The sequence below is a fragment of the Mus caroli genome, chromosome 15 (genome assembly GCF_900094665.2).
Source record: "Mus caroli chromosome 15, CAROLI_EIJ_v1.1, whole genome shotgun sequence".
NCBI classification, from domain to species: Eukaryota; Metazoa; Chordata; class Mammalia; order Rodentia; family Muridae; genus Mus; species Mus caroli.
The window spans coordinates 57,719,314-57,735,187 of record NC_034584.1 but is presented as its reverse complement, the minus strand read 5'-3'; the positions used below and the strand labels follow the sequence as shown (position 1 = coordinate 57,735,187).

Sequence of the window (15,874 nt, the reverse complement as noted above, 5' to 3'; positions counted from 1 at the left end):
GGGTCTGAGTTATCTCATTCAATGATTTTGTTTTCTAGTTCTATCCATTTGCCTTCAAATTTTCTGAGTTTATTTTTCTTTACAGCTGAATAGCATTTCATACTGTGTATATACCACATATCATTATCCATTCATCAGTTGAAGGACATTTAGGATGTTTCTCTTTCTTTTCTTCTGGATATGTATTTTTGAATTGATTATTTAGGAATCTCATAGCATGCACCCCCAATGGTGCCTACCTCCCAGCCTTCCCATGTCCACCCCTTCCTCTGTAACCTGTTCCTCAAAGAAAAAGAAAGAAAAGAGCCAAGCCATCCTGTGTTGTCTATATATTCACTGGAACATGTTCAAATTCTTAGTGGTCAGACCGCCCTACCCTCCCACCCCCAAAAGTCTTTCTCTGCTTGGGTCCACANCAAAAACCTTCAACTGATAGAACCCTATGGCTACCAGCGAGGTGCAGGGCTAGATATTCCACACCTAAGCCACTGCTTGCCTCAGTGTGCTGTGGGCCAGTTGAGGTGGGGCCAGACCTTCTGAGTGGGGGCTGTGTGCAATACATGTATCATCATCACAGTGAGGCCCAAGAGGAGTGAGGCCAACTCTGGCTAGCAAGGGGCAGAGCCAACTCTCCAGCGGGGGCAGGGCCAGCTCCAGCGGGGTGCAGCTGGGGAAACACACACACACACACACACACACACACACACACACACACCTCTCCAGTGAGGGGCAGTAGGGCTGGCTCTCCAGCATCCATGGATATTATTAACATGACTTCAGGTGGCAGAACATCTGTATCCACTTTCGTGGCAACAAGGACCACAAATATCAACACAGTCCTTGGCTGTGGTATCAGGACCACCAACTCACTCACAGCTCTGAGCAGCTTCAGGGGCCATGAGCTTCCACATGGCCTCCTCAGGGAGCTACGTTTACCATTCACATCAGGATGGCCTCTGAGGGAGTAAAGCCCCAGGGCATCACCAGCAGCACAGATGTCATGGATCTCAGGCTTCACAGAGTTCTGAGGCAGCAGCATAGGCCACAGTCACTGACACAGTCTCTTCCAGGTGGGTTTTTTTTTTTTTTTTTTTTTGAGGAGGTCCAATTCAGCAAGTGAACCTTTCTTCATCTCGAGCTTCCATCCTTGCCCAGAGCCAGGGGGATTCCCTCCTGCAGCCAGGCAGTATGTTCAGGGGCTAAGTCTGCATCTGCAGAAGTTCCAGGCTACATTACCGGCTCTCTCCTGCCCCTGCCCCTTCCCCCGCACCCCCCCCTCCTTTGAGCAATGACAGCACATCATCTTAGCCCTCTCTCTATCTTACCTGTCACCACCATCACGTCTCCAGTTCTACCTCGTTCCATACTGCATACACTGCTCCGTTTTTCTACGTTTCCCACCTCTACATTTCGTATCTGTTTATTGTAGTGGCACCTGCCTGTGTCGGGGCGTTGGGCCCTGGGCAGTGCATGCCTGCGTCTGTTTCTATTTCTTATTGTGAACAGAACAGCAATGAACATGGCTGAGCAAGTACCCGTGGAATACGATGTTGAGTCCTTTGGGAGTATGCTAAGGATTGAAACTGATGGGCCATACAGTAGATTTCCTTTAGCTTTTTGAGGCGTCTCTACACTGATTTCCAGACTGGCTACACAACGTTGCTGTCCCTCCAAATTACTACAGACCAAGTGGCTTAAAACAAAGATACATTCCTTTGTAGTTCTCGTTCCCAGAAGTCAAGGCGCCATCTTTCACTCTTTAGGGCTTCAGTGAGAACAGCTGCTGCCTCTTCATTTCTGGTGACTGTTGGCCCTCTGGCATGCCTTGGCTTGTGGCTACATCATTCTAATTTCTGTCTCTATGTTTACATATCCCTCTTTTTAGAGTCTTGATTTCCTTGTGCCCTTAGGGGAGGGAGGTTTTGGGGATTTAGGTCTCTCTTCAATCCAGGACAACTATCTAATGAAACATGTCTACAACAATTGCATTTCCAAATGTCAAGTTCTGAGCTCAATGTGATGCTTTTCAAATGAGTGTCGTTGATCAGGGGCTGTGTGAGAAAATCAGTATGTGAAGGGGCTACACATGTGAGTTTGGTGTGGGTGGGGCTTTGTCTGGTAAGTGTTCTATTGCTGTGAAGAGACACCATGACCATAGCAACCTTTATAAAAATTTTCTTAAGTCGGGGCTTTTTAACAGTCTCAGAAGCTTATCGCTATGACAGCAAGCATGGTGATACACAGGCAAACACGGCAGCTGAGAGTTCTACATCTGGATCTGAAGGTAGAAAAAAAAAGAGAAAAAGACACTGGCTCTGGCTTGAGTTTTTGAAACCTTAAAGCCCACCCCCCAGTGACATACTTCCTCCAACAAGGCCACACCTACTTCAAGGCCATATCTCCTAATCCCTCTCAAGTAGTGCTACTCCCTGTTAAACAAGCATTCAAATCTATGAGCCTATGGGGGGGGGCATTCCAGTTCAAACCACCACAGGCTTCCAGCAGACCAGACATGGGGAGTGTTCCACCTACAGCCATTTAGAAAGCAGCCCTGGGAAGCACATGGGTGAAGTTAGAGGTGTTGGGAAAGGGGCTTGCTGGTGGCCAGTTTTGGATTCCTTGTGGCCCAGGGAGACCTGTTCACGTTTTATCCAAGGAGAGGGCTGCTGGGTATATGTACTGGCTGGTTTTGTGTGTCAACTTGACACAAGCTGGAGTTGTCACAGAGAAAGTAGCTTCTCTTGAGGAAAGGCCTCCATGAGATCCAGCTGTAAGGCGTTTTCTCAGTTAGTGACCAAGGATGTGAGGGTCCATTGTGGGTGGGACCATCCCTGGACTGGTAGTCTTGGGTTCTATAAGAAAGCAGGCTGAGCAAGCCAGGGGAAGCAAGACAGTAAGTAATATCCCTCCATGGCCTCTGCATCAGCTTCTGCTTCCTGCCTGCTTGAGTTCCAGTCCTGACTTCCATTGGTGATGAACAGCAATGTGGAAGTGTAAGCTGAATAAACCCTTTACTCCCCAACTTGCTTCTTGGTCATGATGTTTTATGCAGGAATAGAAACCCTGAGTAAGACAATACAGAAGCACTGGAAGGGAGCAGACACTAAGCAGATATTGGAACTTCTCTCATTGCCTAGGCCCTGTATAGTGTCTTTTAAAAGTAAAGTGCTTAGAAAGCAGTGTGCTGGTTAGTCTTGCTTGCCAACTTGACATACCCGGAAAGAGGCAACTTCGACTGACAACCTGCCTCCATCAGACTGGCCTGTAGGCATGTGTGGAACATTTTCTTGATTGCTAATTGAGGTAGGAGGGCTTATCCCACTGTGGGCAGGGCTACTTCTGAGCAGGTTGTCCTTGGTTGTATAAGAAAGGTAGGTGAGCAAGCCAGGGGCTGGAAGCCAGTGAGCATCATTCCTCCTCGGTCTCTGCTTAGGTTTTTGCCTTCAGACTCTTGCCTTGAATTCCTACCTTGGCTTTCCTGACGACGGACTGTAACTAGTAAGCTAAATAAACCCTCACTTCAGGGTCTCAAAGACAGACTTGGGGGCTCTGCTTGGTTTCTTTGTTCCTTTTCTCAGTGAAGCTACATGGAACAAATGTTCTTTTTCTGATTTCTACTATTAATTTGCCTCTTTTTAACTGGCTTATTGAAGACAGTTCCCAGACCACATGTGGTGCACCAGTTGTGACCTCAAGTATGACAACACTAGACTGGCTTGGAGGCGATTTAAAGGCAATTTATGGGAATTTAAGATTATATCATTGCGGTTGATCAATGGAAAGACTGGCATGATTGTGTGGTGAAATTCCAATTGTCGCCAGCAGATGGCAGCATTGTCCAGCAGCAAGCTGTTTGTGGGCACCCTCCCCTCCCCCACTCTCCCCTTACACCTCTTTCACTTCCCTCCCTGTTGGGTTAAGGTGGAATGGGAATGGAGAAACTGGGCAAGACAGAGTTGTTGTTCACACTGGTCTCTTTTTCCATCTTCATGTAGGCTCTCCCTCTTAAACACTGCATTACTTGTGTTCGCTCCTTCAAACATTTCTGAAGGGAAAACCTGAGTTATGGGGAACCTGGAACTATTTTCAATATTTTAGAAAATATGACTTGGTGCGATGTCGGCTGCTTATGCTGGAACTATTCCGGGTTATGCGATAAATCAGATTGTCTCATGCTGAGCAAAGATTGCAACTACAAGTCTTAACTGCCTTGCAGTAAGCCAGGAAACACTTCTCGACGAGGTTAGCCAGCCATTAAATCCTTCTACACATCTTAGAACCTTGCTTGATACCTAAGAAAGCATGAGTGAAAAAAATGCCAAGACTCAGTAACTTGGTGAGAACATGAAGTCTGTTCAAATACTGAAAAGCTGCCTCCCATGAGTGAGCTGGAAGGACCTGGGTTTGGGAATGGGTTTGAGACAGGTTTTAAATGAGTCAAATTTTCTGAGTTTCATAATCAGTCTCCCTCTCCTTCTCCCTTTTCCTCTCCCTTGTCCCCTCTCCCTCTGTCTCTGTCTCTCTGTCTGTCTATCTCTCTCTCAACTCAAGCTCTATGCATGCTAGATCAATGCTCTACCACTGAACTACATCCTAGCCCATCTCTCCACTAGGTTAAATTAAGTAAGATAAGTAAAAGGCATAGATAACCCAGGACAGCACCCAGGAGAACCCAGCACAGCACCTAGTGCTGCTGAGGATCACTAAGCACGGACAAACCTGAGGCTTGTTATGAACCTAATGTCAATCCTAAAAGGGAGATGCAGAAGCAATGGGTAGAAGACAGACTTGCTTCATTTCTGGGGCATTGAATTTAGTTGTGTGTGTGTTTTGTTAAGGTTAATTTTTTTTTTTTAATATTTTTATTACATATTTTCCTCAATTACATTTCCAATACTATCCCAAAAGTCCCCCATAGCGCCCCCCACTTCCCTACCCACCCATTCCCATTCTTTTGGCCCTGGCATTCCCCTATATTGGGGCATATAAAGTTTGCAAGTCCAATGGGCCTCTCTTTCCATTGATGGCCGACTAGGCCATCTTTCGATACATATGCAGCTAGAGACAAGAGCTCCAGGGTTCTGGTTAGTACATCATGTTGTTCCAACAATAGGGTTGCAGATCCCTTTAGCTCCTTGGGTACTTTCTCTAGCTTCTCCATTGGGAGCCCTGTGATACATCCAATAGCTGACTGTGAACATCCACTCCTGTGTTTGCTAGGCCCCGGCATCATCTCACAAGAGACAGCTATATTTGGGTCCTTTCAGCAAGATCTTGCTAGTGTATGCAATGGTGTCAGCGTTTAGAAGCTGATTATGGGACGGATCCCTGGATACAGCAGTCTCTAAATGGTCCATCCTTTCATCACAGCTACGAACTTTGTCTCTGTAACTCCTTCCCTGGGTGTTTTGTTCCCAATTCTAAGAAGGTGCACAGTGTCCACACTTTGGTCTTCATTCTTCTTGAGTTTCATGCGTTTATCAAATTGTATCTTATATCTTGGGTATCCTAAGTTTTGGGCTAATATCCACTTATCAATGAATACATATTGTGTGAGTTCTTTTGTGATTGTGTTACTTCACTCAAGATGATGCCCTCCAGGTCCATCCATTTGGCTAGGAATTTCATAAATTCATTCTTTTTAATAGCTGAGTAGTACTCCATTGTGTAAATGTACCATAATTTCTGTATCCATTCCTCTGTTGAGGGACATCTGGGTTCTTTCCAGCTTCTGGCTATTATAAATAGGGCTGCTATGAACATTAATTTTTTTTTAAAGGCATCCTTGGGCAACTGAACACACTTTAAAGAAATGTCCTTCCTCAGGAGGGGTGATAAGTGACTGACATTCCTAACTAGATCACACTTTACTTGTATGTATGTATGTATCATAGCATACAGCAGGCATACACTATCTGCTGGAAGAACTCCGGGCTTTGCCATGGCTTGCTACTTGGTCCACTGTTCAGTATGTGAGGATGTGTATGCAACCAGTCCTGAAGCAGACTGTCTTGTCTGACAAAGGTTGGAGAGAGACTGTGTGGAAAGAGGGATTCGCATCTGTCACCTGTGGAGACAGGAGGCCAGGATGAGTGTCTGTCAGAAAGGTCCTGAGGCTGCCTGGTCAGCATTTATTTGTGAAGCTGAGTTGGGCTGACAATGTTGCCACAGTGACAACTCCTAAGTGATCCCACGTAGGATTGTCATGCCTTACCATTTTGTGATTCCTAGTCTGCTGAGAAGCAGGGTCTCTGCCAGCTGTCCTGAGTTTGCAGAGGTTAAGGCCTTGAGTTCCTTTAGCTGTAGCTCTGAGAGACTAGGACAGAGACTAAGAGACACAGCAGGATGGCCAGCTTCTTCCTTAGCCACTCCCTGTCTGTCTGTCTACCCGGGAACCTGTCTAATTCCTACCTGCTTCAGGAAGGAGGAGGGTTGTGGGAATTCTAGTAGGAATTCTCCAGCCTGTCTAATATTCCCGTTGATGATGGCCTAATGAGTTGTACTTTCTTTGTGTGAGAAATAAGTACATACAGATATCCATAAAGATTTAAGCTAGATGTTCCCAGTGTTAATTGAACACATCAGGTCAGGGGAACAAGAAGACAGAACCTTTGTCCTTAAGGGGTTCACTTGTCAACTAACTTGTCTCCAAAAGGAAGAAGGATGTCTTTTCTGTCTTAATTGCTATGTGACAAGGCACGAAGAACATAGTGGCTTAAGATTAGAAGAAGCATTTGACTCGTCTTCTATTTCTTTTTCTTAATGTGGGCCAGGAAATTGAGAGTGGATCTCCTGAGTGGTTCTAGCTTGGAGTTTTCCAGGTAAATGTCATCCGATGCTGACAGAGATTAAAGTCGACTGAAGATTTTTTTTCACTGAGGCAGAAAAGGTGTTCTGGAGATGATTCTCCGGGGTGGGGGATATTGATCCGTTATGATTAAGCCACATTTGTTGATGGGTTAGGAGCAGGCTATGAAGGCATCTCTCACATAAGTTTCATCTCCTAAAAAGATGGAGGTACCAAGGAATTTGTCAACATACTTTAAAAATCACCATCTAGGTCTATGCCCACATTTTCATATGTCTCTAAAAGCTATGTGCCCACATGTTAATTCATTCAATTAATATTTACTGAGCACCTAATATCTGTTAAGAGGCTCAACATTGTAAAAAAAAAACACCCCTCTATTTTCTTTCCTGGGACTCTGGAAATCACGAATAATGAGGATCAAAGAGACTTGAAGTTTATGTAGAAATCAACAGACCTAAGTAGTGATGTTTTCTCAAGTAAGAAATAGACCATCAAACCAAGTAAAGCTGCAATCCAACCAGTTGCAAATTAACAGTGCAATTGTGCCTGTTTCCAGTGTGTTCTCCATCTCTCTTTATTTGGGAGATCCTTCTGTGGTTGTAATGGTTGCCTAGCTACCAGAGCTGTGCTTCCCCTTCACTCTGGGAGTATTTGAGCAGAGTAGCTCAATAGCATTAACATTCCTGGGGTTTCCCAAGCAGCAGACAAACTGCTGGATGCTGAGCCCTGATGCCCACCTAGCAGTGCTGAGGATGGATGTCAAGGTGGGAAGGCTCTGGGGGAAACAGACTGTGGGAACGGATGTGCACAGAAGCAAGTCTTTCCCCCTGCGAGAGCAAAGAATGACATGTTCCCTATCTGAGGAAGGATAGCAGCTATTTAAAATGTCGTTGGTGCTTACTTCAGCAGACCTTGTGCTGAAATCAAAGTAGCATAGAGAGATAACACATGAGAACATGCCACAGGTTCAGATTAGAAGTTCTGCATTGTAAGACCTGGACACAGGCAGTACTCAGTTCACAGTGTTCCCTGAAACATCCACAGGCTCAGAAAAAGAAAATACGATTCAGATGATTTTTTAGATGATGTTTTTGGAGAAATTCAATCTGACAAAAGTCTCTTAGGCATGTGCAGTATGCAAGACTCCAGACTAAAAACCCTACTGAAATGGAAGAAAAAAAAAAAAGCTAATGTTTGACATCTGTCACTTGCCCAGTAATAAATATGAAAGGGACAATTTGTTAGTCTAGGCACTGGGAACACAGACATATATAAAATAGATGCATTTCAGGTCTCCAGGTATAACAGCCTAGAAACACTCCTGGCAAGAAAGGAGACAAATTCATGTAGCTGTCAGACTTCAATAGGTGAGGTGACGATCTTGATAGCTACCCGGGAACCTCAGAACTGCCCAAAGCCATCCTTCTTGAAACTTTGTTGGGCATCTCCACACTGGGTGGTACCTATAGAGCAGACTTGCTACATCATACTAACCCAAGGTGCCCACCTGATCCCTGGAGAGAAACCAAAGCTCTATTGTTCTTCTCCTTGCCATTCTGATTATTTCATAAAAACTCAGTCTCTTTCTGCTTCCTTCTTCCTCTTGTTGTGAAAACACTGTGTTTACTTGAGTTGGAAATTCATAATTTCCTGAGCATAGAAGGGAATAAAATGGCCAAAGGTGCTGATTGGACATACAGTGGAGTGAAATTGCAACTAATAACTATAGCAGAAGCACGCTGGACAGATAGACCATTTTCTTTTGTTTCCTTTTTGCCCATCAGATGTCTCTCTTGGTTTGGAATGGGAGCAGTTCAGTTTTAGCCATTGTGATTTGGATGGGTGCAGGTCTCATCTAACCCCCAACAAGGGTAGGGTCAATGGACTAGATATGATCAATAGGAGAACACAACATACATTGTTCTGAAACCATGACCGCCATTAATGGAATGTTTGCGGAATTACGGAGCCACAGACACGGCACCTTTTTAAACAGTGAGGTTGCTGGTTGCTAAAATATAACCCCAAACTGTATTGGCCTTTGTAGAAGAAAATTATGATTGAGGGTAAGGTCAACGCAAGGGATTATTTGGTAATGATGAAGCCTTGGACCCAGTCTTACCCGAAGCCTATTTCAGTTACATTAGTCAATAAGTCATCTACCTAATTTGAAAGTAATTTGAATGGGAATTTTGCTATTTCTCTCAACAAGTGCCCCAGTTAATTAATGTAGTGGGATATTTAACACAGGTGATCTGCAGAAAGGCTTTAACACAGAATGGTGAAGTGATCCGAGATTAGCATGGCTTTAATCAGAACTACAAGAGGATGTGGTGGGTGCAAACCTCAGGGATGAAGCAACAGTATTTACCACATTGGGATAATGATCACGTCAAGGAATGTGAGGATGAGACGCAAAGAAGTCAAGGAAAAGTGTGGAATAAGGACACAGGGAGGAAACAAATGAACAGATAGTAGAGATGTTGACTGCCAGCGCTGGCATCCAACCTGTGCATGGAGATTTGGGGTGGAAAGACAGGAGAACTGGCAAGCTAAAGTAGCAATTAAAACGCAGTGGAGTGAGTGCCATTGCCAAGGAGGCGTGCAGTATGTCATTAAGTAAAACGGGTCATGGGGTGATTGAAAGGGATTCTAGAGGAAGCAATGTCATTAGTGGAAGAGGTTTCCTATAATGCTACATTTGTATGTGTGTGAACATGTGTGGTCCTGATCCCCTGCGAGCTGGGGCTCTGTGTCAGTCCCCACTAGGCTTACTGGAGTTTGTTTTCTTTATATCTATGACTCAGCTTGTACAATGGACCAGGCTAGGATTTGAAATAAAATCTTCCCGACTATAGAAGACACTTGGTTCTTGCTATATATTCCTACAGGTGGGGAAGCTAGGCAGATATATATGAAATTGCTTTGTAAGGTATAAATTAACATGTGTGTGAACTGACCTTACCATCCTAAGTCTGTTACTGATGACCTGTGCATACGGTATTTGTGAATATGTGCATTATAGATAATAAAGCACACGTGTATGTCAAATAACATCCGCATTGTCTACATAATTATTCTTTATATGTGTTGTATTTACAAAGGTGACTAAGTATATTTAGTAGTTAGGGAACAAGTTATTAGAATTTAAGATATAGTGTAAATAAGAGATTATTCTAATAGAAGATACTTAGGTGCTACATACCAGTATCAGAACACTGTAAGTACTTCCTGTCTTCTTGGGTGTTGGTAAGCGAGACTGTCACTCAAAGGTGACTTTGTTTTCACCACAGCCTTTCGAAGGATCGGATTTGAGTATTGTGAGGAGCCAAAACCCCTATTTGGCATCATTGAGTTATCTGTTCTGACTCTTATCGACTTACTATCATCTTCAACAATTGAACCTGAATCCTTTAAAGTGTATTGCGTTATTTTGCAGCTCAGCACACAGTGTTTACGTCTGCTTGGAAAATAAGTGTGTGTTATGCCAAGGCTTGAGTGGCACTTTCTGTAAATGTCAATTAGGGCAGGGTGGTTGACAGTGCTCTTCAAGTCTTCTATATCCATCCTCATTTTCCTGTCAAATTGTTCTATCAATTACTGAGTCATAGCTATTAAAACTGCACGCTATAACTGCTAGTTTTAAAACTTTTCTTTCAGCTTAAGTGAGCTTTTGCTTCACATATTTTAAAGCTCTATACATTATTAGGTATGTCAACACTTGAGATTGTTCCGTTTTGAAATATCGTATTTCTATGAAATGCTCTTCACAGCCTTTGCTCTGAATGGTGCGTTGGGGTGTAGATAATAAGCCAATATATTTTTGGAGGATTAGCATTAGCATGCTGTAGCTTTACACGACTTTTTATTGTTCTGTTTGTCTTTGTGCCTAAGTGCTTCTCCTATAGGCAGCATACAATTGGATCTTCCCCCCCCCCCCACATTCTGAAAACCTCTGCCTTTTAATTGGGAAGACTAATCTATTTATACTTAATGGGTGTGGTAGAATGACATGTTTAAGTTTGTCATCTTGCTTCTTTTCAACAACAAAAAATTCAGAACATTATATTATTTACTCTACTTTCCTTTAATTCTATGGGAATGAATTTTAAAATTATTATTAATGCTATTTTCTCAATTGGTATGTATCACACATGCTACTGAATTTCAGAAGGATGTTTTTCACATAAGAATATAACATAGTTTGGGCATATCTGTATCTCATACCCTCTCCTTTTCACCCCATCCATCTCCCTTTGTTTATTTCTACTATCATGTAACACAAAACCCCAGTAATTTTATGTAACTATATAAAAATCTACAGAATGATATTTTTATCTTTCCTGTTGATTGAGTTCAAATGTTATGGTGTGGTTCTGTTCACGATGATCTTATTTAGCTCTTATGTGTTTGGGAAAGTCTATATTTTAAAAATGTTTACTGGTTGTAGAATTTTTGGCTGGTTGTTTTGTTAGTATTTGTAACTCGGAACAGTGACGATTTTGCACCTGGGATGATAAAGCGTTATCAAATGTAAGCATCCTGAGGCCAGCAAGATGACTACAGGGAGTCAGAGAACTAGCCACCATGCCTGGTGTGGAGCTGTGGTCTGAGTGCAGCTTCTGGGTAGCAGGATCTCTGAGTGCTGCCTTTGATACTTCTTAGGCCTCACTCGAATAGTGCTTGGCTTAGGGCTCACTGTTGCCACAGCTGAGGTACAAAAAGACCCTGTAGATGCTCTGCTAACATCCCAGAAAACCTAACCTGGAGTGAAGATTAAGCCCTCTCTCCTATAAACATTTTTAGATCCTCTCCTCCCTCCCTGGCTTTGGATAGATTCCTCAGAAAATGCTAATTAGCTAGATACTTGAGGAAGAGCTTTTGAAAACCTCTAAAAATAGGTTCTCTACTTTTAGCTTTCTCTTTTCTGATAGTTTTTTTTTTTCTTCAAACTCAAATGACCTTGGTTTCCCTAGAATCTCAGATCGTTTTTTAAGAAAATAAATTAATTCTATTACTTTTCAGTGAGGTGACAAGTCGATTTATTTATTGCTTTCTTGGTTATCACTCTTTGTGTGTTTTTTTTTTTAATTTTTTTTTTTAGTGTTTTTCTCTCTAGGCTTTAAAATATTCATGCCTGATATTTCAATTCTATTTGGAGCTGTTTTTTTTTTTTTTCTTCTTCACTTCAGATAAAACATGGGTGTCATCCTACAATTCAAATGACATCATCCTATAATTCAAATGACGTCACCCTCCTTGCACTACAGTTCATGTAAACCTTGGGAGACTGCCCGTCAATGTTTTGTTTTTGGATACTACCTATTTGTATAATATTTTTGCTCTTTTATAATAACCCCTCATGGGAATGAATTAATTTCTGTAAGACTCAACATACTCTGTGAGACCAGCATCAATTACCTGTAAGAACTATACAATTATTTAAAAATACAAGTTAGTGAAGGCCTTGATATGCTGGGATGAGTTCATTTTCTAAGCAGAGGGTGCAAAACAAGTGACTGCCAAACATGAACACATGAACCACTGACACGGCTGATATAGCACAGACTGCTTGAATTTTAAGTTATATTATTTTTTTAATAAGGAGAACCTTTATGGTTCCACTCACAGAATTTAGTGAAACAGATATTGTCAGGTGTCTATGTTGATTATAAAATGTCTATGTTGATTATAAAATAAAGATTCTATAGGAAAACACCTGTGGTTATAAATGTGTCTCATGAACTAATTTTTAGGCCAGGGAGTCCTGGGTGAAGTGAGCTAATTAAAGTTCAGCATGTCCCAGTTACATGTTCATCACACATCTCCAGCTGCAGGTACCAGCCAGTCCTCGGCTGAAATGGCTTTACAAGGTATAGGCTTCAGTGTATTGACTGTGTCAGTGTGTCAGGGCTACCATAGCAATAGTCCAAAGTCTAAGATCAGTTTCCCCTGAGTCCTCTCTCCTCATGTGTCTCTCCTCACTGTGTCCTCATCTCTGGTGTCTCTATGTGTCTAAATTTCCTTTCCTTTTCTTTCTTTCTTTCTTTCTTTCTTTCTTTCTTTCTTTCTTTCTTTCTTTCTTTCTTTCTTTCTTTCTATACATTTCTCATGAACAATGTATTTGGGGTGGGGGGTACATATCCCACATACTTATTTGGAGGTCAGAGAATTTGTAATAACTAGTCCTTGCCTTCTCAGATGAATTCCACGGACTGATATCAGGCTGTCAGGCTTGGAGGCAAGCGCCTCTACTCACTGAGCCATCTTGTCAGCCCCTCCCTCCTTTTTGAGACGGTCTTTCTATGTAGTCCATCTTGGCTTTGAACTCTTGATTCTCTTGCCTTTGCCTCTGAATGCTGGACCATGCTAAGTGGATTTCCTCTTAGGAAGGCACCAATGACGTGGGCTACCTTCTGGCTTCATTTTTGTTTGCTTACCCCTTTAAAGGGTCTATTTACTTATTATTATTTTTTTTACTATAGTCATACTCCTTTTTTTTTCAGAATAAACCACTTTATTTATTTATGTTTTTAACTCACAATCACAATACAGTTAGTTCAAGGAGGCCGAACACTTGCCCAATAACCAACACTACAAGCCTCATCTGCAGTTAGATCTCTTTCACCGCCATTCTGAAGCAATGGAGCTGTTAGAAAAAAGGGTTCACACTTGTACTATCAATTACACAGAACCAATTTTACATTTCTTCAGCTTGAATTTCTTGGTTAGATTAAATCATTTGCAACTCTGCACTGTCACAAGCAGCTCGTTGAAGCCCTCACAGAGCTTGACCTCGCTCTGGTTCTGAGCACACTCTAGAAACTGCTTGATCTCTAGGTCCTGCCGCTGGGCTCCCTGAGGCTGCTGGTAAGTCATGTCAGGCTTTGCAGGTTCAGCATTATCACCTCCTCTGAAGCCCCCCAGTGATGGCGTGCCCCACACTGTGCCCCACTGCAGAGCCCACAGCCATACCGGCTACAGCGGAAGCCATCTGGGCCATCAGGCCTGGCTGCTGGAGTGCAGCAGCGGGTGAGCCAACCAGAGATGGTACAGCTGCTACTGGAGGCTGCTTACAGGTGATCTTCCAGGAGCAGCCCTCATCTGAGGGGCCCCGCTGGGCTGGCCAGAGGAGTCACCCAGGAAGTGCAGCTTTGGCTTCCACGTGAGATCCCACTCGGCATCCTAACTGCTTATAGTCTCAGTGTTCAGAGAAGACTAACTGCCTATCGTCATACTCTTAACCAGTCATTCTCAGCCTTCTTAATTCTGTGACCCTTTAATACAGTTTTTCTTGTTATGGGGACCTTCAATCATAAAATTATTTTTGTTGTTACTTTATAACTGTAATTTTTGCTATTGTTATAAATTGTAATGTAAATATCTGATATGCAGGATATCTGAAATGTGATCCCAAAGGGGTCATGACCCACAGGTTTCTAAATTAATAAGGTCTAAAATAATAAGGATTAAAGTTTCAGGTATGAATTATTAAGGGAGGGCATATCAGGGCAGGGTACACTTAACCTATAATCATGTCTAATTACAAAATAAAAAACCATTAGATTGTATCTGTCACCAATAAAAAAATGAAGAGAAGAACAGAAAGAATTTTGTTTTTTAGACATTTGGGAAAATGTAATTTAACTTATGAAGGCCTTTGCTTTGAAACTTATACTGTAAAGTTGTTGCCAATCAGTAAGTCTGTTTAATGGGATGATTTTCAAAGCTTCATGATTTTCAATCCTGCTTGAATATTAAGAAATTAAGAGTTTAGAAATTTTCTGTGTATGGGTGTTTTGCCCACATGGACATCTGTAGGTCACATGCGTGTCTGGGACGGTGGGGGCTAGAACAAGGTATCAGGTGCCTTGGAGTTGCAGATTCCTGGGAGTTATTGTGAAGATGCTAGGAAGTGAACCTTGTCTTAATTAAGTACTCTTAATTTCTGAGCTCTTTCTCCAGCCATATATATACATACACACATACATACACACACACACACACACACACACACACACACACACACACACACATATATATTCACATTCTTCTAAGACCTATGGTCTATACCGTCTATTTGGAAAGGGCACAGCAAACTTATTCATTTATACAATGAAATATATTCATAATTAAAATGACAGTACCTGTGCTCTATTTACTATTTTATTTAATCCAACTTCTTAGGTTTTTTTTTTTTTTTGTGGAAATTAAACAAAAATAAAAATGTCTTTGACCACAATGGAAGAGTAAGTATTGTTTATCACATACAGGTAATGACAAAATTCATACACAGAGAAAATAAAACACCCTTAAGTTTTCTCCTTTTCAGCCACTGGGCAGTTTCTCTGTGTGGGTTCCCTTCAGGAAGTGTGGTAGATGAATGAGCATAGACTGCACCTTTCCATTCACTGAACAGAGCTTTATGCAGCCTCTGTTCACAGCAATCTTAGAACAAATGATGTCCAGGCCCTTGTGCCAGAGCATTCCGACAGCATCCTGGGTGGGAGCGGATATGCCTTCCATTTGAAAGCAGCTTCGGATGAGGCAAAACCAGAGCGAGAAGTCAATGCAGACCTGGGACGTGGGGAGTTTGGAGAGATGGAGGTTGTCTCTCTTGGTTCTAGCATCCCAGCCATTCCTCCCTCTCAGTGTGGAGCGGTGGGGCTGTGGAGCACGTGCTAGTTTCTGTGTCGTCTGGAACCACCTCTTAGTCTGTCTATTGCAAACATCTTTACTTGGTGTGCAGTGAAAGTGCAACCTTTCCCCACCCAGCACCCATCGTTGTATCAGTGGGCCCTGTGTGTGCTCTTGGTTGGAATAAATCTCCAACTCAGGGGCAATAGATCACAGCCACCATCATTTATGGCCTATAAATTAGAGGGCGGCTGGGAAATCTGGCTTTGGTGCCTGGCTGATCCCTCCTTAGATACAGTGTCACTTTTTTCTCGGGGGGTAGTGGAGGCAGGCTGTTTGGTCTCCTTCTGAACCCCCTGAAAGACAGTATTTACAGGCTATGGAAATACCTTAGCCACATGTTTATTTCTTTGAGACAGTCTGCCC

At 42.7% G+C, this 15,874-nt stretch overlaps 1 pseudogene; it reads right to left on the bottom strand.

Moving 5' to 3' along the window:
* Nucleotides 1-13,539: 13,539 nt before the first annotated feature.
* LOC110310056 lies at nucleotides 13,540-13,995 on the bottom strand (annotated as a pseudogene).
* Between the last annotated feature and the right edge of the window lie 1,879 nt (nucleotides 13,996-15,874).